Here is a 26536-nt window from a genome sequence, read left to right as displayed (position 1 = left end):
AGAGAAACAGAGAAAGATTGAGAGAGACTGAGAGAGACAGAGAGAGAGACAGAGAGACAGATACAAAGATATAGACAGAGTGACACAGAGAGATACAGAGAGAGACAGAGAGAGACACAGAGAGAGACTGAGAGAGACAGAGAGAGACATAGAGAGACAGAGAGAGACAGAGATAGAGACAGAGAGAGACAGAGAGAGACACAGAGAGAGACAGAGAGAGACAGAGAGAGACTAATATAGAGACAGAGAGAGAGAGAGACAGAGAGAGACAAAGAGAGAGACAGATAGAGAGACAGAGAGAGAGACTGACAGAGAAAGAGAGAGACAGAGAGAGACAGAGAGAGACTAAGATAGAGACAGAGAGAGAGAGACAGAGAGAGACAGAGAGAGACAGAGAGAGACATAGGGAGAGACTGAGAGAGACAGAGAGAGACATAGGGAGACAGAGAGAGACAGAGAGAGACAGAGAGAGAGACAGAGAGAGACAGAGAGAGACTAAGATAGAGACAGAGAGAGAGACAGAGAGAGAGATAGAGAGAGACAGAGAGAGACAGAGATAGAGACAGAGAGAGACAGAGAGAGACAGAGAGAGACAGAGATAGAGACAGAGAGAGAGATAGAGAGAGACAAAGAGAGAGACAGATAGAGAGACAGAGAGAGAGACTGACAGAGAAAGAGAGAGACAGAGAGAGAGAAAGAGAGAGACAGAGACAGAGATAGAGAGACAGAGAGAGACAGAGAGAGACTGAGATAGACAGAGAGAGACAGAGAGAGACACAGAGAGAGACAGAGAGAGACAGAGAGAGCCAGAGAGAGACAGAGCGAGAGATAGAGAGAGACAGAGAGAAACACAGAGAGAGACACAGAGAGACAGAGACAGAGTGTGAGAGACTGAGAGACAGATAGACAGAGACAAAGTGAAAGAGACTGAGATAGACAGAGAGAGATACAGAGAAAACAGAGACAAAGAGAGAGACAGAGAGCGACAGAGACAGAGTGAGATAGACAGAGAGAGACAGAGAGAGACGGAGAGAGACACAGAGAGAGACAGAGAGAGAGACAGAGAGAGACAGAAAACAGACAAAGGGAGAGAGACAGAGAGAGTAAAAAAGAGACAGTTAGAGAGATAGAGAGAGACAGAGAGAGACACAGAGAGAGACAGAGACAAAGAGAGAGACAGAGAGAGACGGAGACAGAGTGAGCGAGACTGAGAGAGACAGAGAGAGAGACAGAGACAGAGTGATAGAGACTGAGAGAGACAGAGAGACATAGACAAAGAAAGATACAGAGAGAGACAGAGACAGAGAGAGAGACTGAGAGAGACAGAGAAATACAGAGAGACAGGGAGAGACACAGAGAGAGACATAGAGAGACAGAGAGAGACAGAGAGAGACAGAGACAGAGTGAGAGAGACAGTGAGAGACAGAGAGATACAGAGAGAGACAGAGAGAGAGACAGAGAGAGAGACAGAGAGAGACAGAAAACAGACAAAGGGAGAGAGACAGAGAGAGTCAAAAAGAGACAGTTAGAGAGATAGAGAGAGACAGAGAGAGACACAGAGAGAGACAGAGAGAGACAGAGACAAAGAGAGAGACAGAGACAGAGTGAGCAAGACTGAGAGAGACAGAGAGAGAGACAGAGAGAGACAGAGACAGAGTGAGAGAGACTGAGAGAGAGACAGAGAGATACAGAGAGATTGAGAGAGACTGAGAGAGACAGAGAGAGAGACAGAGAGACAGATACAAAGATATAGACAGAGAGACACAGAGAGATACAGAGAGAGACAGAGAGAGACACAGAGAGAACTGAGAGAGACAGAGAGAGACATAGAGAGACAGAGATAGAGACAGAGAGAGACAGAGAGAGACACAGAGAGAGACAGAGAGAGACTAAGATAGAGACAGAGAGAGAGAGACAGAGAGAGACAGAGAGAGAGACAGAGACATACAGAGAGAGACAGAGAGAGACACAGAGAGAGACTGAGAGAGACAGAGAGACATAGGGAGACAGAGAGAGACAGAGAGAGACACAGAGAGAGACAGAGAGAGACAGAGAGAGACTAAGAAAGAGACAGAGAGAGAGACAGAGAGAGAGATAGAGAGAGACAGAGAGAGACAGAGAAAGAGACAGAGAGAGACAGAGAGAGACAGAGAGAGACAGAGATAGAGACAGAGAGAGAGATAGAGAGAGACAAAGAGAGAGACAGATAGAGAGACAGAGAGAGAGACTGACAGAGAAAGAGAGAGACAGAGAGAGAAAGAGAGAGACAGAGACAGAGAGAGAGAGACAGAGAGAGACAGAGAGAGACTGAGAGAGACAGAGAGAGACAGAGAGAGACACAGAGAGAGACAGAGAGAGACAGAGAGAGCCAGAGAGAGACAGAGCGAGAGATAGAGAGAGACAGAGAGAAACACAGAGAGAGACAGAGAGAGACAGAGACAAAGAGAGAGACACAGAGAGACAGAGACAGAGTGTGAGAGACTGAGAGACAGAGAGACAGAGACATAGTGAGAGAGACTGAGATAGACAGAGAGAGATACAGAGAAAACAGAGACAAAGAGAGAGACAGAGAGAGACAGAGACAGAGTGAGATAGACAGAGAGAGACAGAGAGAGACTGAGAGAGACACAGAGAGAGACAGAGAGATACAGAGAGAGACAGAAAACAGACAAAGGGAGAGAGACAGAGAGAGTCAAAAAGAGACAGTTAGAGAGATAGAGAGAGACAGAGAGAGACACAGAGAGAGACAGAGAGAGACAGAGACAAAGAGAGAGACAGAGAGAGACGGAGACAGAGTGAGCAAGACTGAGAGAGACAGAGAGAGAGACAGAGAGAGACAGAGACAGAGTGAGAGAGACTGAGAGAGAGACAGAGAGATACAGAGAGATTGAGAGAGACTGAGAGAGACAGAGAGAGAGACAGAGAGACAGATACAAAGATATAGACAGAGAGACACAGAGAGATACAGAGAGAGACAGAGAGAGACACAGAGAGAACTGAGAGAGACAGAGAGAGACATAGAGAGACAGAGATAGAGACAGAGAGAGACAGAGAGAGACACAGAGAGAGACAGAGAGAGACTAAGATAGAGACAGAGAGAGAGAGACAGAGAGAGACAGAGAGAGAGACAGAGACATACAGAGAGAGACAGAGAGAGAAACAGAGAGAGACTGAGAGAGACAGAGAGACATAGGGAGACAGAGAGAGACAGAGAGAGACACAGAGAGAGACAGAGAGAGACAGAGAGAGACTAAGAAAGAGACAGAGAGAGACAGAGAGAGAGATAGAGAGAGACAGAGAGAGACAGAGAAAGAGACAGAGAGAGACAGAGAGAGACAGAGAGAGACAGAGATAGAGACAGAGAGAGAGATAGAGAGAGACAAAGAGAGAGACAGATAGAGAGACAGAGAGAGAGACTGACAGAGAAAGAGAGAGACAGAGAGAGAAAGAGAGAGACAGAGACAGAGAGAGAGAGACAGAGAGAGACAGAGAGAGACTGAGAGAGACAGAGAGAGACAGAGAGAGACACAGAGAGAGACAGAGAGAGACAGAGAGAGCCAGAGAGAGACAGAGCGAGAGATAGAGAGAGACAGAGAGAAACACAGAGAGAGACAGAGAGAGACAGAGACAAAGAGAGAGACACAGAGAGACAGAGACAGAGTGTGAGAGACTGAGAGACAGAGAGACAGAGACATAGTGAGAGAGACTGAGATAGACAGAGAGAGATACAGAGAAAACAGAGACAAAGAGAGAGACAGAGAGAGACAGAGACAGAGTGAGATAGACAGAGAGAGACAGAGAGAGACTGAGAGAGACACAGAGAGAGACAGAGAGATACAGAGAGAGACAGAAAACAGACAAAGGGAGAGAGACAGAGAGAGTCAAAAAGAGACAGTTAGAGAGATAGAGAGAGACAGAGAGAGACACAGAGAGAGACAGAGAGAGACAGAGACAAAGAGAGAGACAGAGAGAGACGGAGACAGAGTGAGCGAGACTGAGAGAGACAGAGAGAGAGACAGAGACAGAGTGATAGAGACTGAGAGAGACAGAGAGACATAGACAAAGAAAGATACAGAGAGAGACAGAGACAGAGAGAGAGACTGAGAGAGACAGAGAAATACAGAGAGACAGGGAGAGACACAGAGAGAGACATAGAGAGACAGAGAGAGACAGAGAGAGACAAAGAGAGACAGAGAGAGACAGAGACAGAGTGAGAGAGATAGTCAGAGACAGAGAGATACAGAGAGAGACAGAGAGAGAGACAGAGAGAGACAGAAAACAGACACAGGGAGAGAGACAGAGAGAGTCAAAAAGAGACAGTTAGAGAGATAGAGAGAGACAGAGAGAGACACAGAGAGAGACAGAGAGAGACAGAGACAGAGAGAGACAGAGAGAGACAGAGACAGAGTGAGCGAGACTGAGAGAGACAGAGAGAGAGACAGAAAGAGACAGAGACAGAGTGAGAGAGACTGAGAGAGAGACAGAGAGAAACAGAGAAAGATTGAGAGAGACTGAGAGAGACAGAGAGAGAGACAGAGAGACAGATACAAAGATATAGACAGAGAGACACAGAGAGATACAGAGAGAGACAGAGAGAGACACAGAGAGAGACTGAGAGAGACAGAGAGAGACATAGAGAGACAGAGAGAGACAGAGATAGAGACAGAGAGAGACAGAGAGAGACACAGAGAGACGGAGAGAGACAGAGAGAGACTAATATAGAGACAGAGAGAGAGAAAGAGAGAGAGACAGATAGAGAGACAGAGAGAGAGACTGACAGAGAAAGAGAGAGACAGAGAGAGAGAAAGAGAGAGACAGTGAGAGAGAGACAGAGAGAGAGAAAGAGAGAGACAGAGAGAGAGACTGTGAGAGACAGAGAGAGAGAGAGAGAGACACAGAGAGAGACAGAGAGAGACAGAAAGAGCCAGAGAGAGACAGAGCGAGAGATAGAGACAGAGAGAAACACAGAGAGAGACAGAGAGAGACAGAGACAAAGAGAGAGACAGAGAGAGGCAGAGACAGAGTGAGAGAGACTGAGAGACAGAGAGACAGAGACAAAGTGAGAGAGACTGTGATAGACAGAGAGAGAGACAGAGAAAACAGAGACAAAGAGAGAGACAGAGAGAGACAGAGAGAGACAGAGAGACACACAGAGAGAGACAGAGTGAGACAGAGAGAGACAGAGAGGGAGACAGACAGAGAGACAGAGAGAGACAGAAAACAGACAAAGGGAGAGAGACAGAGAGAGTCAAAAAGAGACAGTTAGAGAGACAGAGAGAGACAGAGAGAGACACAGAGAGGGACAGAGAGAGACAGAGACAAAGAGAGAGAGAGAGAGACAGAGACAGAGTGATAGAGACTGAGAGAGACAGAGAGACATAGACAAAGAAAGGTACAGAGAGAGACAGAGACAGAGAGAGAGACTGAGAGAGACAGAGAAATACAGAGAGAGACAGAGAGAGACACAGAGAGAGACAGAGAGAGACAGAGAGAGACAGAGAGAGACAGACAGAGACAGAGACAGAGTGAGAGAGACAGTGAGAGACAGAGAGAGAGACAGAGAGAGACAGAGAGAGACAGAGATAGAGAGTGAGACACAGGGAGAAACACAGAGAGACAAGGCTAGACAGAGAGATCCACAGAAAGAGACAGAGAGAGACATAGAGACAGAGAAAGACAGGGAGAGACAGAGAAAGAGACAGAGAGAGATAGAGATAGAGACAGAGAGACACAGAGAGATAGACAGAGAGAGACACAGAGAGAGACAGAGATAGAGACAGAGAGAGACACAGAGAGAGACAGAGAAAGAGACAGAGAGAGACAGAGTGAGACACAGAGAGAGACATAGAGAGAGACATAGATAGAGAGAGAGAGACAGATATAGAGACAGAGAGAGACAGAGAGAGACACAGAAAGAGACAGAGAGAGACAAAGAGAGGGCGACAGAAATAGACTGAGAGGACAGAGAGAGACTCAGAGAGAGTAAGAGAGAGACAGAGAGAGAGACAGAGGGAGAAAGAAAGAGAGACAGAGACAAAGAGAGTGAATGAGAGAGACAGAGAGAGAGACAGAGAGAGACAGAGATAGTCAGAGAGAGACAGAGATAGACAGAGAGAGAGACATAGATACAGAAAAGAGACAAAGAGAAAGAGACAAAGAGAGACAGAGAAAGACAGAGAAAGACAGAGAGAGAGATGTAGAGAGACAGAGAGAGACAGAGAGAGACACAGAGAGAGACAGAGAGAGAGACAGAGAGAGACAGAAAACAGACAAAGGGAGAGAGACAGAGAGAGTCAAAAAGAGACAGTTAGAGAGATAGAGAGAGACAGAGAGAGACACAGAGAGAGACAGAGAGAGACAGAGACAAAGAGAGAGACAGAGAGAGACGGAGACAGAGTGAGCGAGACTGAGAGAGACAGAGAGAGAGACAGAGACAGAGTGATAGAGACTGAGAGAGACAGAGAGACATAGATAAAGAAAGATACAGAGAGAGACAGAGAGAGAGACTGAGAGAGACAGAGAAATACAGAGAGACAGGGAGAGACAAAGAGAGAGACAGAGAGAGACAGAGAGAGACAGAGAGAGACAGAGAGAGACAGAGAGAGACAGAGAGAGACAGAGACAGAGTGAGAGAGACAGTGAGAGACAGAGAGTTACAGAGAGAGACAGAGAGAGAGACAGAGAGAGAGACAGAGAGAGACAGAAAACAGACAAAGGGAGAGAGACAGAGAGAGTCAAAAAGAGACAGTTAGAGAGATAGAGAGAGACAGAGAGAGACACAGAGAGAGACAGAGAGAGACAGAGACAAAGAGAGAGACAGAGAGAGACAGAGACAGAGTGAGCAAGACTGAGAGAGACAGAGAGAGAGACAGAGAGAGACAGAGACAGAGTGAGAGACTGAGAGAGAGACAGAGAGAAACAGAGAAAGATTGAGAGAGACTGAGAGAGACAGAGAGAGAGACAGAGAGACAGATACAAAGATATAGACAGAGTGACACAGAGAGATACAGAGAGAGACAGAGAGAGACACAGAGAGAGACTGAGAGAGACAGAGAGAGACATAGAGAGACAGAGAGAGACAGAGATAGAGACAGAGAGAGACAGAGAGAGACACAGAGAGAGAGAGAGACAGAGAGAGACTAATATAGAGACAGAGAGAGAGAGAGACAGAGAGAGACAAAGAGAGAGACAGATAGAGAGACAGAGAGAGAGACTGACAGAGAAAGAGAGAGACAGAGAGAGAGAAAGAGAGAGACAGTGAGAGAGAGACAGAGAGAGAGAAAGAGAGAGACAGAGAGAGAGACTGAGAGAGACAGAGAGAGAAAGAGAGAGACACAGAGAGAGACAGAGAGAGACAGAGAGAGCCAGAGAGAGACAGAGCGAGAGATAGAGAGAGACAGAGAGAAACACAGAGAGAGACAGAGAGAGACAGATCAAAGAGAGAGACAGAGAGAGACAGAGACAGAGTGAGAGAGACTGAGAGACAGAGAGACAGAGACAAAGTGAGAGAGACTGAGATAGACAGAGAGAGAGACAGAGAAAACAGAGACAAAGAGAGAGACAGAGAGAGACAGAGACAGAGTGAGATAGACAGAGAGAGACAGAGAGATACAGAGAGAGACAGAGAGACACACAGAGAGAGACAGAGTGAGACAGAGAGAGACAGAGAGGGAGACAGACAGAGAGACAGAGAGAGACAGAAAACAGACAAAGGGAGAGAGACAGAGAGAGTCAAAAAGAGACAGTTAGAGAGACAGAGAGAGACAGAGAGAGACACAGAGAGAGACAGAGAGAGACAGAGACAAAGAGAGAGACAGAGAGAGACAGAGACAGAGTGATAGAGACTGAGAGAGACAGAGAGAGAGACTGAGAGAGACAGAGAAATACAGAGAGACAGGGAGAGACACAGAGAGAGACATAGAGAGACAGAGAGAGACAGAGAGAGACAGAGAGAGACAGAGACAGAGTGAGAGAGACAGTGAGAGACAGAGAGATACAGAGAGAGACAGAGAGAGAGACAGAGAGAGAGACAGAGAGAGACAGAAAACACAAAGGGAGAGAGACAGAGAGAGTCAAAAAGAGACAGTTAGAGAGATAGAGAGAGACAGAGAGAGACACAGAGAGAGACAGAGAGAGACAGAGACAAAGAGAGAGACAGAGAGAGACAGAGACAGAGTGAGCAAGACTGAGAGAGACAGAGAGAGAGACAGAGAGAGACAGAGACAGAGTGAGAGAGACTGAGAGAGAGACAGAGAGATACAGAGAGATTGAGAGAGACTGAGAGAGACAGAGAGAGAGACAGAGAGACAGATACAAAGATCTAGACAGAGAGACACAGAGAGATACAGAGAGAGACAGAGAGAGACACAGAGAGAACTGAGAGAGACAGAGAGAGACATAGAGAGACAGAGATAGAGACAGAGAGAGACAGAGAGAGACACAGAGAGAGACAGAGAGAGACTAAGATAGAGACAGAGAGAGAGAGAGACAGAGAGAGACAGAGAGAGAGACAGAGACATACAGAGAGAGACAGAGAGAGACACAGAGAGAGACTGAGAGAGACAGAGAGACGTAGGGAGACAGAGAGAGACAGAGAGAGACACAGAGAGAGACAGAGAGAGACAGAGAGAGACTAAGAAAGAGACAGAGAGAGAGACAGAGAGAGAGATAGAGAGAGACAGAGAGAGACAGAGATAGAGATAGAGAGAGACAGAGAGAGACAGAGAGAGACAGAGATAGAGACAGAGAGAGATAGAGAGAGACAAAGAGAGAGACAGATAGAGAGACACAGAGAGAGACTGACAGAGAAAGAGAGAGACAGAGAGAGACATAGAGAGACAGAGAGAGACAGAGATAGAGACAGAGAGAGACAGAGAGAGACACAGAGAGACGGAGAGAGACAGAGAGAGACTAATATAGAGACAGAGAGAGAGACAGAGAGAGAGACAGATAGAGAGACAGAGAGAGAGACTGACAGAGAAAGAGAGAGACAGAGAGAGAGAAAGAGAGAGACAGTGAGAGAGAGACAGAGAGAGAGAAAGAGAGAGACAGAGAGAGAGACTGTGAGAGACAGAGAGAGAGAGAGAGACACAGAGAGAGACAGAGAGAGACAGAAAGAGCCAGAGAGAGACAGAGCGAGAGATAGAGACAGAGAGAAACACAGAGAGAGACAGAGAGAGACAGAGACAAAGAGAGAGACAGAGAGAGGCAGAGACAGAGTGAGAGAGACTGAGAGACAGAGAGACAGAGACAAAGTGAGAGAGACTGTGATAGACAGAGAGAGAGACAGAGAAAACAGAGACAAAGAGAGAGACAGAGAGAGACAGAGAGAGACAGAGAGACACACAGAGAGAGACAGAGTGAGACAGAGAGAGACAGAGAGGGAGACAGACAGAGAGACAGAGAGAGACAGAAAACAGACAAAGGGAGAGAGACAGAGAGAGTCAAAAAGAGACAGTTAGAGAGACAGAGAGAGACAGAGAGAGACACAGAGAGGGACAGAGAGAGACAGAGACAAAGAGAGAGACAGAGAGAGACAGAGACAGAGTGATAGAGACTGAGAGAGACAGAGAGACATAGGCAAAGAAAGATACAGAGAGAGACAGAGACAGAGAGAGAGACTGAGAGAGACAGAGAAATACAGAGAGAGACAGAGAGAGACACAGAGAGAGACAGAGAGAGACAGAGAGAGACAGAGAGAGACAGAGAGAGACAGAGACAGAGTGAGAGAGACAGTGAGAGACAGAGAGAGAGACAGAGAGAGACAGAGAGAGACAGAGATAGAGAGTGAGACACAGGGAGAAACACAGAGAGACAAGGCTAGACAGAGAGATACACAGAAAGAGACAGAGAGAGACATAGAGACAGAGAAAGACAGGGAGAGACAGAGAAAGAGACAGAGAGAGATAGAGATAGAGACAGAGAGACACAGAGAGATAGACAGAGAGAGACACAGAGAGAGACAGAGATAGAGACAGAGAGAGACACAGAGAGAGACAGAGAAAGAGACAGAGAGAGACAGAGTGAGACACAGAGAGAGACACAGAGAGAGACATAGATAGAGAGAGAGAGACAGATATAGAGACAGAGAGAGACAGAGAGAGACACAGAAAGAGACAGAGAGAGACAAAGAGAGGGCGACAGAAATAGACTGAGAGGACAGAGAGAGACTCAGAGAGAGTAAGAGAGAGAGAGAGAGAGAGACAGAGGGAGAAAGAAAGAGAGACAGAGACAAAGAGAGTGAATGAGAGAGACAGAGAGAGAGACAGAGAGAGACAGAGATAGTCAGAGAGAGACAGAGATAGACAGAGAGAGAGACATAGATACAGAAAAGAGACAAAGAGAAAGAGACAAAGAGAGACAGAGAAAGACAGAGAAAGACAGAGAGAGATGTAGAGAGACAGAGAGAGACAGAGAGAGACACAGAGAGAGACAGAGAGAGAGACAGAGAGAGAAAGAAAACAGACAAAGGGAGAGAGACAGAGAGAGTCAAAAAGAGACAGTTAGAGAGATAGAGGGAGACAGAGAGAGACACAGAGAGAGACAGAGAGAGACAGAGACAAAGAGAGAGACAGAGAAAGACGGAGACAGAGTGAGCGAGACTGAGAGAGACAGAGAGAGAGACAGAGACAGAGTGATAGAGACTGAGAGAGACAGAGAGACATAGATAAAGAAAGATACAGAGAGAGACAGAGAGAGAGACTGAGAGAGACAGAGAAATACAGAGAGACAGGGAGAGACAAAGAGAGAGACAGAGAGAGACAGAGAGAGACAGAGAGAGACAAAGAGAGACAGAGAGAGACAGAGAGAGACAGAGAGAGACAGAGACAGAGTGAGAGAGACAGTGAGAGACAGAGAGATACAGAGAGAGACAGAGAGAGAGACAGAGAGAGAGACAGAGAGAGACAGAAAACAGACAAAGGGAGAGAGACAGAGAGAGTCAAAAAGAGACAGTTAGAGAGATAGAGAGAGGCAGAGAGAGACACAGAGAGAGACAGAGAGAGACAGAGACAAAGAGAGAGACAGAGAGAGACAGAGACAGAGTGAGCAAGACTGAGAGAGACAGAGAGAGAGACAGAGAGAGACAGAGACAGAGTGAGAGACTGAGAGAGAGACAGAGAGAAACAGAGAAAGATTGAGAGAGACTGAGAGAGACAGAGAGAGAGACAGAGAGACAGATACAAAGATATAGACAGAGTGACACAGAGAGATACAGAGAGAGACAGAGAGAGACACAGAGAGAGACTGAGAGAGACAGAGAGAGACATAGAGAGACAGAGAGAGACAGAGATAGAGACAGAGAGAGACAGAGAGAGACACAGAGAGAGAGAGAGAGAGACAGAGAGAGACTAATATAGAGACAGAGAGAGAGAGAGACAGAGAGAGACAAAGAGAGAGACAGATAGAGAGACAGAGAGAGAGACTGACAGAGAAAGAGAGAGACAGAGAGAGAGAAAGAGAGAGACAGTGAGAGAGAGACAGAGAGAGAGAAAGAGAGAGACAGAGAGAGAGACTGAGAGAGACAGAGAGAGAAAGAGAGAGACACAGAGAGAGACAGAGAGAGACAGAGAGAGCCAGAGAGAGACAGAGCGAGAGATAGAGAGAGACAGAGAGAAACACAGAGAGAGACAGAGAGAGACAGATCAAAGAGAGAGACAGAGAGAGACAGAGACAGAGTGAGAGAGACTGAGAGACAGAGAGACAGAGACAAAGTGAGAGAGACTGAGATAGACAGAGAGAGAGACAGAGAAAACAGAGACAAAGAGAGAGACAGAGAGAGACAGAGACAGAGTGAGATAGACAGAGAGAGACAGAGAGATACAGAGAGAGACAGAGAGACACACAGAGAGAGACAGAGTGAGACAGAGAGAGACAGAGAGGGAGACAGACAGAGAGACAGAGAGAGACAGAAAACAGACAAAGGGAGAGAGACAGAGAGAGTCAAAAAGAGACAGTTAGAGAGACAGAGAGAGACAGAGAGAGACACAGAGAGAGACAGAGAGAGACAGAGACAGAGTGATAGAGACTGAGAGAGACAGAGAGAGAGACTGAGAGAGACAGAGAAATACAGAGAGACAGGGAGAGACACAGAGAGAGACAGAGAGAGACAGAGAGAGACAGAGAGAGACAGAGAGAGACAGAGACAGAGTGAGAGAGACAGTGAGAGACAGAGAGATACAGAGAGAGACAGAGAGAGAGACAGAGAGAGAGACAGAGAGAGACAGAAAACAGACAAAGGGAGAGAGACAGAGAGAGTCAAAAAGAGACAGTTAGAGAGATAGAGAGAGACAGAGAGAGACACAGAGAGAGACAGAGAGAGACAGAGACAAAGAGAGAGACAGAGACAGAGTGAGCAAGACTGAGAGAGACAGAGAGAGAGACAGAGAGAGACAGAGACAGAGTGAGAGAGACTGAGAGAGAGACAGAGAGATACAGAGAGATTGAGAGAGACTGAGAGAGACAGAGAGAGAGACAGAGAGACAGATACAAAGATATAGACAGAGAGACACAGAGAGATACAGAGAGAGACAGAGAGAGACACAGAGAGAACTGAGAGAGACAGAGAGAGACATAGAGAGACAGAGATAGAGACAGAGAGAGACAGAGAGAGACACAGAGAGAGACAGAGAGAGACTAAGATAGAGACAGAGAGAGAGAGAGACAGAGAGAGACAGAGAGAGAGACAGAGACATACAGAGAGAGACAGAGAGAGACACAGAGAGAGACTGAGAGAGACAGAGAGACATAGGGAGACAGAGAGAGACAGAGAGAGACACAGAGAGAGACAGAGAGAGACAGAGAGAGACTAAGAAAGAGACAGAGAGAGAGACAGAGAGAGAGATAGAGAGAGACAGAGAGAGACAGAGATAGAGATAGAGAGAGACAGAGAGAGACAGAGAGAGACAGAGATAGAGACAGAGAGAGATAGAGAGAGACAAAGAGAGAGACAGATAGAGAGACACAGAGAGAGACTGACAGAGAAAGAGAGAGACAGAGAGAGACATAGAGAGACAGAGAGAGACAGAGATAGAGACAGAGAGAGACAGAGAGAGACACAGAGAGACGGAGAGAGACAGAGAGAGACTAATATAGAGACAGAGAGAGAGACAGAGAGAGAGACAGATAGAGAGACAGAGAGAGAGACTGACAGAGAAAGAGAGAGACAGAGAGAGAGAAAGAGAGAGACAGTGAGAGAGAGACAGAGAGAGAGAAAGAGAGAGACAGAGAGAGAGACTGTGAGAGACAGAGAGAGAGAGAGAGAGAGACACAGAGAGAGACAGAGAGAGACAGAAAGAGCCAGAGAGAGACAGAGCGAGAGATAGAGACAGAGAGAAACACAGAGAGAGACAAAGAGAGACAGAGACAAAGAGAGAGACAGAGAGAGGCAGAGACAGAGTGAGAGAGACTGAGAGACAGAGAGACAGAGACAAAGTGAGAGAGACTGTGATAGACAGAGAGAGAGACAGAGAAAACAGAGACAAAGAGAGAGACAGAGAGAGACAGAGAGAGACAGAGAGACACACAGAGAGAGACAGAGTGAGACAGAGAGAGACAGAGAGGGAGACAGACAGAGAGACAGAGAGAGACAGAAAACAGACAAAGGGAGAGAGACAGAGAGAGTCAAAAAGAGACAGTTAGAGAGACAGAGAGAGACAGAGAGAGACACAGAGAGGGACAGAGAGAGACAGAGACAAAGAGAGAGACAGAGAGAGACAGAGACAGAGTGATAGAGACTGAGAGAGACAGAGAGACATAGACAAAGAAAGATACAGAGAGAGACAGAGACAGAGAGAGAGACTGAGAGAGACAGAGAAATACAGAGAGAGACAGAGAGAGACACAGAGAGAGACAGAGAGAGAGACAGAGAGAGACAGAGAGAGACAGAGAGAGACAGAGAGAGACAGAGACAGAGTGAGAGAGACAATGAGAGACAGAGAGAGAGACAGAGAGAGACAGAGAGAGACAGAGATAGAGAGTGAGACACAGGGAGAAACACAGAGAGACAAGGCTAGACAGAGAGATACACAGAAAGAGACAGAGAGAGACATAGAGACAGAGAAAGACAGGGAGAGACAGAGAAAGAGACAGAGAGAGATAGAGATAGAGACAGAGAGACACAGAGAGATAGACAGAGAGAGACACAGAGAGAGACAGAGATAGAGACAGAGAGAGACACAGAGAGAGACAGAGAAAGAGACAGAGAGAGACAGAGTGAGACACAGAGAGAGACACAGAGAGAGACATAGATAGAGAGAGAGAGACAGATATAGAGACAGAGAGAGACAGAGAGAGACACAGAAAGAGACAGAGAGAGACAAAGAGAGGGCGACAGAAATAGACTGAGAGGACAGAGAGAGACTCAGAGAGAGTAAGAGAGAGACAAAGAGAGAGACAGAGGGAGAAAGAAAGAGAGACAGAGACAAAGAGAGTGAATGAGAGAGACAGAGAGAGAGACAGAGAGAGACAGAGATAGTCAGAGAGAGACAGAGATAGACAGAGAGAGAGACATAGATACAGAAAAGAGACAAAGAGAAAGAGACAAAGAGAGACAGAGAAAGACAGAGAAAGACAGAGAGAGATGTAGAGAGACAGAGAGAGACAGAGAGAGACACAGAGAGAGACAGAGAGAGAGACAGAGAGAGAAAGAAAACAGACAAAGGGAGAGAGACAGAGAGAGTCAAAAAGAGACAGTTAGAGAGATAGAGGGAGACAGAGAGAGACACAGAGAGAGACAGAGAGAGACAGAGACAAAGAGAGAGACAGAGAAAGATGGAGACAGAGTGAGCGAGACTGAGAGAGAGAGAGAGAGAGACAGAGACAGAGTGATAGAGACTGAGAGAGACAGAGAGACATAGATAAAGAAAGATACAGAGAGAGACAGAGAGAGAGACTGAGAGAGACAGAGAAATACAGAGAGACAGGGAGAGACAAAGAGAGAGACAGAGAGAGACAGAGAGAGACAGAGAGAGACAAAGAGAGACAGAGAGAGACAGAGAGAGACAGAGAGAGACAGAGACAGAGTGAGAGAGACAGTGAGAGACAGAGAGATACAGAGAGAGACAGAGAGAGAGACAGAGAGAGAGACAGAGAGAGACAGAAAACAGACAAAGGGAGAGAGACAGAGAGAGTCAAAAAGAGACAGTTAGAGAGATAGAGAGAGGCAGAGAGAGACACAGAGAGAGACAGAGAGAGACAGAGACAAAGAGAGAGACAGAGAGAGACAGAGACAGAGTGAGCAAGACTGAGAGAGACAATGAGAGAGACAGAGAGAGACAGAGACAGAGTGAGAGACTGAGAGAGAGACAGAGAGAAACAGAGAAAGATTGAGAGAGACTGAGAGAGACAGAGAGAGAGACAGAGAGACAGATACAAAGATATAGACAGAGTGACACAGAGAGATACAGAGAGAGACAGAGAGAGACACAGAGAGAGACTGAGAGAGACAGAGAGAGACATAGAGAGACAGAGAGAGACAGAGATAGAGACAGAGAGAGACAGAGAGAGACACAGAGAGAGACAGAGAGAGACAGAGAGAGACTAATATAGAGACAGAGAGAGAGAGAGACAGAGAGAGACAAAGAGAGAGACAGATAGAGAGACAGAGAGAGAGACTGACAGAGAAAGAGAGAGACAGAGAGAGAGAAAGAGAGAGACAGTGAGAGAGAGACAGAGAGAGAGAAAGAGAGAGACAGAGAGAGAGACTGAGAGAGACAGAGAGAGAAAGAGAGAGACACAGAGAGAGACAGAGAGAGACAGAGAGAGCCAGAGAGAGACAGAGCGAGAGATAGAGAGAGACAGAGAGAAACACAGAGAGAGACAGAGAGAGACAGAGACAAAGAGAGAGACAGAGAGAGACAGAGACAGAGTGAGAGAGACTGAGAGACAGAGAGACAGAGACAAAGTGAGAGAGACTGAGATAGACAGAGAGAGAGACAGAGAAAACAGAGACAAAGAGAGAGACAGAGAGAGACAGAGACAGAGTGAGATAGACAGAGAGAGACAGAGAGATACAGAGAAAGACAGAGAGACACACAGAGAGAGACAGAGTGAGACAGAGAGAGACAGAGAGGGAGACAGACAGAGAGACAGAGAGAGACAGAAAACAGACAAAGGGAGAGAGACAGAGAGAGTCAAAAAGAGACAGTTAGAGAGACAGAGAGAGACAGAGAGAGACACAGAGAGAGACAGAGAGAGACAGAGACAAAGAGAGAGACAGAGAGAGACAGAGACAGAGTGATAGAGACTGAGAGAGACAGAGAGAGAGACTGAGAGAGACAGAGAAATACAGAGAGACAGGGAGAGACACAGAGAGAGACAGAGAGAGACAGAGAGAGACAGAGAGAGACAGAGACAGAGTGAGAGAGACAGTGAGAGACAGAGAGATACAGAGAGAGACAGAGAGAGAGACAGAGAGAGAGACAGAGAGAGACAGAAAACAGACAAAGGGAGAGAGACAGAGAGAGTCAAAAAGAGACAGTTAGAGAGATAGAGAGAGACAGAGAGAGACACAGAGAGAGACAGAGAGAGACAGAGACAAAGAGAGAGACAGAGAGAGACAGAGACAGAGTGAGCAAGACTGAGAGAGACAGAGAGAGAGACAGAGAGAGACAGAGACAGAGTGAGAGAGACTGAGAGAGAGAAAGAGAGATACAGAGAGATTGAGAGAGACTGAGAGAGACAGAGAGAGAGACAGAGAGACAGATACAAAGATATAGACAGAGAGACACAGAGAGATACAGAGAGAGACACAGAGAGACACAGAGAGAACTGAGAGAGACAGAGAGAGACATAGAGAGACAGAGATAGAGACAGAGAGACAAAGAGAGACACAGAGAGAGACAGAGAGAGACTAAGATAGAGACAGAGAGAGAGAGAGACAGAGAGAGACAGAGAGAGAGACAGAGACATACAGAGAGAGACAGAGAGAGACACAGAGAGAGACTGAGAGAGACAGAGAGACATAGGGAGACAGAGAGAGACAGAGAGAGACACAGAGAGAGACAGAGAGAGACAGAGAGAGACTAAGAAAGAGACAGAGAGAGAGACAGAGAGAGAGATAGAGAGAGACAGAGAGAGACAGAGATAGAGATAGAGAGAGACAGAGAGAGACAGAGAGAGACAGAGATAGAGACAGAGAGAGAGATAGAGAGAGACAAAGAGAGAGACAGATAGAGAGACAGAGAGAGAGACTGACAGAGAAAGAGAGAGACAGAGAGAGAAAGAGAGAGACAGAGACAGAGAGAGAGAGACAGAGAGAGACAGAGAGAGACTGAGAGAGACAGAGAGAGACAGAGAGAGACACAGAGATAGACAGAGAGAGACAGAGAGAGCCAGAGAGAGACAGAGCGAGAGATAGAGAGAGACAGAGAGAAACACAGAGAGAGACAGAGAGAGACAGAGACAAAGAGAGAGACACAGAGATACAGAGACAGAGTGTGAGAGACTGAGAGACAGAGAGACAGAGACATAGTGAGAGAGACTGAGATAGACAGAGAGAGATACAGAGAAAACAGAGACAAAGAGAGAGACAGAGAGAGACAGAGACAGAGTGAGATAGACAGAGAGAGACAGAGAGAGACAGAGAGAGACACAGAGAGAGACAGAGAGATACAGAGAGAGACAGAAAACAGACAAAGGGAGAGAGACAGAGAGAGTCAAAAAGAGACAGTTAGAGAGATAGAGAGAGACAGAGAGAGACACAGAGAGAGACAGAGAGAGACAGAGACAAAGAGAGAGACAGAGAGAGACGGAGACAGAGTGAGCGAGACTGAGAGAGACAGAGAGACATAGACAAAGAAAGATACAGAGAGAGACAGAGACAGAGAGAGAGACTGAGAGAGACAGAGAAATACAGAGAGACAGGGAGAGACACAGAGAGAGACAGAGAGAGACAGAGAGAGACAAAGAGAGACAGAGAGAGACAGAGAGAGACAGAGACAGAGTGAGAGAGACAGTCAGAGACAGAGAGATACAGAGAGAGACAGAGAGAGAGACAGAGAGAGACAGAAAACAGACACAGGGAGAGAGACAGAGAGAGTCAAAAAGAGACAGTTAGAGAGATAGAGAGAGACAGAGAGAGACACAGAGAGAGACAGAGAGAGACAGAGACAAAGAGAGAGACAGAGAGAGACAGAGACAGAGTGAGCGAGACTGAGAGAGACAGAGAGAGAGACAGAAAGAGACAGAGACAGAGTGAGAGAGACTGAGAGAGAGACAGAGAGAAACAGAGAAAGATTGAGAGAGACTGAGAGAGACAGAGAGAGAGACAGAGAGACAGATACAAAGATATAGACAGAGAGACACAGAGAGATACAGAGAGAGACAGAGAGAGACACAGAGAGAGACTGAGAGAGACAGAGAGAGACATAGAGAGACAGAGAGAGACAGAGATAGAGACAGAGAGAGACAGAGAGAGACTAATATAGAGACAGAGAGAGAGAGACAGAGAGAGAGACAGATAGAGAGACAGAGAGAGAGACTGACAGAGAAAGAGAGAGACAGAGAGAGAGAAAGAGAGAGACAGTGAGAGAGAGACAGAGAGAGAGAAAGAGAGAGACAGAGAGAGAGACTGTGAGAGACAGAGAGAGAGAGAGAGACACAGAGAGAGACAGAGAGAGACAGAAAGAGCCAGAGAGAGACAGAGCGAGAGATAGAGACAGAGAGAAACACAGAGAGAGACAGAGAGAGACAGAGACAAAGAGAGAGACAGAGAGAGGCAGAGACAGAGTGAGAGAGACTGAGAGACAGAGAGACAGAGACAAAGTGAGAGAGACTGAGATAGACAGAGAGAGAGACAGAGAAAACAGAGACAAAGAGAGAGACAGAGAGAGACAGAGACAGAGTGAGATAGACAGAGAGAGACAGAGAGATACAGAGAGAGACAGAGAGACACACAGAGAGAGACAGAGTGAGACAGAGAGAGACAGAGAGGGAGACAGACAGAGAGACAGAGAGAGACAGAAAACAGACAAAGGGAGAGAGACAGAGAGAGTCAAAAAGAGACAGTTAGAGAGACAGAGAGAGACAGAGAGAGACACAGATAGGGACAGAGAGAGACAGAGACAAAGAGAGAGACAGAGAGAGACAGAGACAGAGTGATAGAGACTGAGAGAGACAGAGAGACATAGACAAAGAAAGATACAGAGAGAGACAGAGACAGGGAGAGAGACTGAGAGAGACAGAGAAATACAGAGAGAGACAGAGAGAGACACAGAGAGAGACAGAGAGAGACAGAGAGAGACAGAGAGAGACAGAGAGATACAGAGACAGAGTGAGAGAGACAGTGAGAGACAGAGAGAGAGACAGAGAGAGACAGAGAGAGACAGAGATAGAGAGTGAGACACAGGGAGAAACACAGAGAGACAAGGCTAGACAGAGAGTTACACAGAAAGAGACAGAGAGAGACATAGAGACAGAGAAAGACAGGGAGAGACAGAGAAAGAGACAGAGAGAGATAGAGATAGAGACAGAGAGACACAGAGAGATAGACAGAGAGAGACACAGAGAGAGACAGAGAAAGAGACAGAGAGAGACACAGAGAGAGACAGAGAAAGAGACAGAGAGAGACAGAGTGAGACACAGAGAGAGACACAGAGAGAGACATAGATAGAGAGAGAGAGACAGATATAGAGACAGAGAGAGACAGAGAGAGACACAGAAAGAGACAGAGAGAGACAAAGAAAGGGCGACAGAAATAGACTGAGAGGACAGAGAGAGACTCAGAGAGAGTAAGAGAGAGACAGAGAGAGAGACAGAGGGAGAAAGAAAGAGAGACAGAGACAAAGAGAGTGAATGAGAGAGACAGAGAGAGAGACAGAGAGAGACAGAGATAGTCAGAGAGAGACAGAGATAGACAGAGAGAGACATAGATACAGAAAAGAGACAAAGAGAAAGAGACAAAGAGAGACAGAGAAAGACAGAGAAAGACAGAGAGAGAGATGTAGAGAGACAGAGAGAGACAGAGAGAGACACAGAGAGAGACAGAGAGAGAGACAGAGAGAGACAGAAAACAGACAAAGGCAGAGAGACAGAGAGAGTCAAAAAGAGACAGTTAGAGAGATAGAGAGAGACAGAGAGAGACACAGAGAGAGACAGAGAGAGACAGAGACAAAGAGAGAGACAGAGAGAGACGGAGACAGAGTGAGCGAGACTGAGAGAGACAGAGAGAGAGACAGAGACAGAGTGATAGAGACTGAGAGAGACAGAGAGACATAGACAAAGAAAGATACAGAGAGAGACAGAGAGAGAGACTGAGAGAGACAGAGAAATACAGAGAGACAGGGAGAGACAAAGAGAGAGACAGAGAGAGACAGAGAGAGACAGAGAGAGACAGAGAGAGACAGAGAGAGACAGAGAGAGACAGAGAGAGACAGAGACAGAGTGAGAGAGACAGTGAGAGACAGAGAGATACAGAGAGAGACAGAGAGAGAGACAGAGAGAGAGACAGAGAGAGACAGAAAACAGACAAAGGGAGAGAGACAGAGAGAGACAGAGACAGAGTGAGCAAGACTGAGAGAGACAGAGAGAGAGACAGAGAGAGACAGAGACAGAGTGAGAGACTGAGAGACAGAGAGAAACAGAGAAAGATGAAAGAGACTGAGAGAGACAGAGAGAGAGACAGAGAGACAGATACAAAGATATAGACAGAGTGACACAGAGAGATACAGAGAGAGACAGAGAGAGACACAGAGAAAGACTGAGAGAGACAGAGAGAGACATAGAGAGACAGAGAGAGACAGAGATAGAGACAGAGAGAGACAGAGAGAGACACAGAGAGAGACAGAGAGAGACAGAGAGAGACTAATATAGAGACAGAGAGAGAGAGAGACAGAGAGAGACAAAGAGAGAGACAGATAGAGAGACAGAGAGAGAGACTGACAGAGAAAGAGAGAGACAGAGAGAGAGAAAGAGAGAGACAGTGAGAGAGAGACAGAGAGAGAGAAAGAGAGAGATAGAGAGAGAGACTGAGAGAGACAGAGAGAGACAGAGAGAGACACAGAGAGAGACAGAGAGAGGCAGAGAGAGACAGAGAGAGACAGAGCGAGAGATAGAGAGAGACAGAGAGAAACACAGAGAGAGACAGAGAGAGACAGAGACAAAGAGAGAGACAGAGAGAGACAGAGACAGAGTGAGAGAGACTGAGAGACAGAGAGACAGAGACAAAGTGAGAGAGACTGAGATAGACAGAGAGAGAGACAGAGAAAACAGAGACAAAGAGAGAGACAGAGAGAGACAGAGAGAGACAGAGACAGAGTGAGATAGACAGAGAGATACAGAGAGAGACAGAGAGACACACAGAGAGAGACAGAGTGAGACAGAGAGAGACAGAGAGGGAGACAGACAGAGAGACAGAGAGAGACAGAAAACAGACAAAGGGAGAGAGACAGAGAGAGTCAAAAAGAGACAGTTAGAGAGACAGAGAGAGACAGAGAGAGACACAGAGAGAGACAGAGAGAGACAGAGACAAAGAGAGAGACAGAGAGAGACAGAGACAGAGTGATAGAGACTGAGAGAGACAGAGAGACATAGACAAAGAAAGATACAGAGAGAGACAGAGACAGAGAGAGAGACTGAGAGAGACAGAGAAATACAGAGAGAGAGAGACACAGAGAGAGACAGAGAGAGACAGAGAGAGACAGAGAGAGACAGAGACAGAGTGAGAGAGACAGTGAGAGACAGAGAGAGAGACAGAGAGAGACAGAGAGAGACAGAGATAGAGAGTGAGACACAGGGAGAAACACAGAGAGACAAGGCTAGACAGAGAGATACACAGAAAGAGACAGAGAGAGACATAGAGACAGAGAAAGACAGGGAGAGACAGAGAAAGAGACAGAGAGAGATAGAGATAGAGACAGAGAGACACAGAGAGATAGACAGAGAGAGACACAGAGAGAGACAGAGATAGAGACAGAGAGAGACACAGAGAGAGACAGAGAAAGAGACAGAGAGAGACAGAGTGAGACACAGAGAGAGACACAGAGAGAGACATAGATAGAGAGAGAGAGACAGATATAGAGACAGAGAGAGACAGAGAGAGACACAGAAAGAGACAGAGAGAGACAAAGAGAGGGCGACAGAAAGAGACTGAGAGGACAGAGAGAGACTCAGAGAGAGTAAGAGAGAGACACAGAGAGACAGAGGGAGAAAGAAAGAGAGACAGAGACAAAGAGAGTGAATGAGAGAGACAGAGAGAGACAGAGAGAGAGAGACAGAGATAGACCGAGAGAGAGACAGAGAGAGAGACAGAGAGAGACAGAGATAGTCAGAGAGAGACAGAGATAGACAGAGAGAGAGACATAGATACAGAAAAGAGACAAAGAGAAAGAGACAAAGAGAGACAGAGAAAGACAGAGAGAGACAGAGAGAGAGATGTAGAGAGACAGAGAGAGACAGAGAGAGATAGAGATAGAGACAGAGAGACATAGAGAGATAGACAGAGAGAGACACAGAGAGAGACAGAGATAGAGACAGAGAGATATATATAGAGAGACAGAAGAGACAGAAACAGACAGAGAGACAGAGAGAAACAGAGAGATACAGAGAGAGAGACAGAGAGAGACAGAGAGAGACACAGAGAGAGACAGAGAGAAACACAGAGAGAGACAGAGAGAGACACAGAGAGACATGGAGAGACTCAGAGAGAGACAGAGAGAGACAGAGACAGACAGAGAGAGACAGTAAGAGACAGAGAGAGACACAAAGAGAGACAGAGAGAGACACAGAGAGAGACACAGAGAGAGACAGAGAGAGACAGACAGAGACAGAGAGAGACACAGAGAGAGAGACAGAGATAGAGACAGAGAGAGACAGAGAGAGAGACAGAGAGAGACTCAGAGAGATAGAGATATAGACAGAGAGAGACGGGGAGAGACACTGGGAGAAACAGAGAGAGATAGAGAGAGAGATTGAGAGAGACAGAAATAGAGATAGAGAGAGACAGAGAGACAGAGACAAAGAGAATGACTGAGAAATACATAGAGAGACACAGAGAGACAGACAGAGAGAGACAAAGAGAGAAACAGAGAGAAAGAAATAGACAGAGAGAGACAAAGAGAGATACAGAGAGGGACACAGAGATAGACAGAGGGAGAGACGGAGAAAGAGAAAGAGAGAGACAGAGAGAGAGACAGAGACAGAAAAGAGACAGAGAGAGAGACAGAGACAGACAGACAGAGACAGAGAGAGACAGATAGTGAGACAAAGAGAGATGAGAGAGACAGAGAGAGACAGAGAGAGACAGAGAGAGACAGAGAGAGACAGAGAGAGAGACAGAGAGCGACAAAGAAAGAAACAGAGATAGACGGAGAGAGACAGAGAGAGAGACAGAGAGAGACAGAGAGACACAGAGAGAGACAGAGAGAGACACAGAGAGAGACAGAGAGAGATACAAGAGAGAGAGACAGAGAGAGACAGAGAGAGAGAGACAGAGAGAGACCAAGAGAGACTGAGAGAGAGACAGAGAGAGACAGAGATAGTCAGCGAGAGACAGAGATAGACAGAGAGAGAGACATAGATACAGAAAAGAGACAAAGAGAAAGAGACAAAGAGAGACAGAGAAAGAGAAGAGAGACAGAGAGAGAGATGTAGAGAGACAGAGAGAGACAGAGAGAGAGACAGATATAGAGACAGAGAGAGACAGAGAAAGACACAGAGAGAAACACAGAGAGACAGAGAGAGACAGAGAAAGAGAAAGAGAGAGACACAGAGATGACAGAGACATACAGAGAGAGACAAAGAGAGTAGAGAGAGACAGAGAGAGACAGAGAGAAACAGAGAGAGACACAGAGAGAGAGACACAGAGAGAGAGACACAGAGAGAGAAAGAAAGAGACAGATAGAGACAGAGTGAGACAAAGAAAGACACAGAGAGAGACTGAGAGATATATAGAGAGAGACAGAAAGAGACAGAAACAGACAGAGAGACAGAGAGAAACAGAGAGATACAGAGAGAGAGACAGAGAGAGACAGAGAGAGACACAGAGAGAGACATGGAGAGACACAGAGAGACACAGAGAGAGACAGAGAGAGACAGAGACAGACAGAGAGAGACACAGAGAGAGACATGGAGAGACACAGAGAGACACAGAGAGAGACAGAGAGAGACAGAGACAGACAGAGAGAGACAGTGAGAGACAGAGAGAGACACAAAGAGAGACAGAGAGAGACACAGAGAGAGACACAGAGAGAGACAGAGAGAAACAGACAGAGACAGAAAGAGACACAGAGAGAGAGACAGAGATAGAGACAGAGAGAGACAGAGAGAGAGACAGAGAGAGACTCAGAGAGATAGAGATACAGACAGAGATAGACGGGGAGAGACACTGGGAGAAACAGAGAGAGACAGAGAGAGAGACAGAGACAAAGAGAATGACTGAGAAATAAAGAGAGAGACACAGAGAGAGAGACAGAGAGAGACAGAAAAGAGACAGAGAGAGAGACAGAGACAGACAGAGAGAGACAGAGAGAGACAGATAGTGAGACAAAGAGAGATGAGAGAGACAGAGAGAGAAAAAGAGAGACAGAGAGACAGACAGAGAGCAACAAAGAAAGAAACAGAGATAGACGGAGAGAGACAGAGAGAGAGACAGAGAGAGAGACAGAGAGAGACAGAGAGAGACAGAGAGACAAAGAGAGACAGAGATAGACAAAGATAGAGAGAGAGACACAGAGAGAGACAGAGAGAGACAGAGAGAGACACAGAGAGAGACAGAGAGAGAGACAGATAGAGACAGAGACAGACAGAGAGAGACAGAGAGAGAGACAGACAGAGACAGAGAGAGACAGAGAGAGATACAGAAAGAGACAGAGAGAGAGACAGAGAGAGACAGAGAGACAAAGAGAGACAGAGATAGACAAAGATAGAGAGAGAGACACAGAGAGAGACAGAGAGAGACAGAGAGAGACACAAAGAGAGACAGAGAGAGAGAGACAGATACAGACAGAGACAGACAGAGAGAGACAGAGAGAGACAGAGAGAGAGACAGACAGAGACAGAGAGAGACAGAGAGAGATACAGAGAGAGACACAGAGAGAGACAGAGGGAGAGACAGAGAAAGAGAAAGAGAGAGACAGAGAGAGAAACAGAGAGAGAGACAGAGAGACAGAAAAGAGACAGAGAGAGAGACAGAGAGAGAAACACAGAGACACAGAGAGACAGAGAGAGAGACAGAGAGAGACAAGAGAGACAGAGAGAGACAGAGAGAGACACAGAGAGCAAAAGAGAGAGATAGAGAGTTACACAAAGAGAGCATAGAGATACAGAGAGACAAAGAGAGAAGAGAGACAGAGAGAGACACAGAGAGAAACAGAGAGAGACAGAGAGAGTGAGACAGAGAGAGACACAAAGAGAGACAGAGAAAGAAAGAGTGAGACAGAGAAAGACAGAGAAGGACAGATTGAGAGAAAGAAAAGGAGACAGACACAGAGAGAGAGAGAGACAGAGACAGAGTGAGAGAGACTGAGAGAGACAGAGAGATACTGAGAGAGACAAAGAGAGACAGAGAGAGACAGAAAAGAGACAAAGGGAGAGAGACAGAGAAAGACAGAGAGAGACAGAGAGACAAAGAGAGAGACAGAGAGATAGAGACAGAGACAGAGACAGAGAGAGACAGAGAGAGAGACAGAGAGGGACTGAGAGAGAGACAGGGAGAGACAGAGGGAGACAGATAAAGAGACAGAGAGAGACAGAGAGAGAGACAGAGAAAGAGACAGAGAGAGACAGAGAGAGAGACAGAGAGAGAGACAGAGAGAGACACAGAGAGAGAAAGATAGAGAGAGAGAGCAAGAGAAAGAGAGAGACAGAGAGAGAGACAGAGACAAAGAGAATGACTGAGAAATACAGAGAGAGACACAGAGAGAGAGACAGAGAGAGACAAAGAGAGAAACAGAGAGAAAGACAGAGACAGAGAGAGACAGAGAGAGATACAGAGAGAGACACAGAGATAGACAGAGGGAGAGACAGAGAAAGAGAAAGAGAGAGACAGAGAGAGACAGAGAGAGACAGAAAAGAGACAGAGAGAGATAGAGAGAGACAGAGAGAGACAGATAGAGAGACAGAGAGAGACACAGAGAGAGACAGAGAGAGAGACAGAGAGAGATGCGAGAGACAGAGAGAGACAGAGAGAGACAGAAAGAGAGAGAGAAAGAGACACAGAGAGAGACAGAGAGAGACAGAGAGAGTAAGAGATAGAGACAGAGAGAGACAGAGAGAGAGACAGAGAGACCCAAGGAAAGAAACAGAGAAAAATGGAGAGAGACAGAGAGAGAGACAGAGAGAGACACATAGAGACACAGAGAGAGACAGAGAGAGACACAGAGAGAGACAGATAGAGAGATACAGAGAGACAGAGAGAGAAGAGAGAGAGAGACAGAGAGAAATAGAGAGAGACAGAGATAGACAGAGATAGAGAGAAAGAGACAAAGAGAGAGACAGAGAGAGAGACAGAGACAAAGAGAATGACTGAGAAATACAGAGAGAGACACAGAGAGAGGGACAGAGAGAGACAGAAAAGAGACAGAGAGAGAGACAGAGACAGACA

The sequence above is a fragment of the Mus caroli genome, unplaced genomic scaffold (assembly GCF_978045245.1).
Source record: "Mus caroli unplaced genomic scaffold, Mus_caroli_1 scaffold_40, whole genome shotgun sequence".
NCBI classification, from domain to species: Eukaryota; Metazoa; Chordata; class Mammalia; order Rodentia; family Muridae; genus Mus; species Mus caroli.
The sequence above is the reverse complement of the archived record's forward strand: the minus strand, read 5'-3'. Positions refer to the sequence as shown.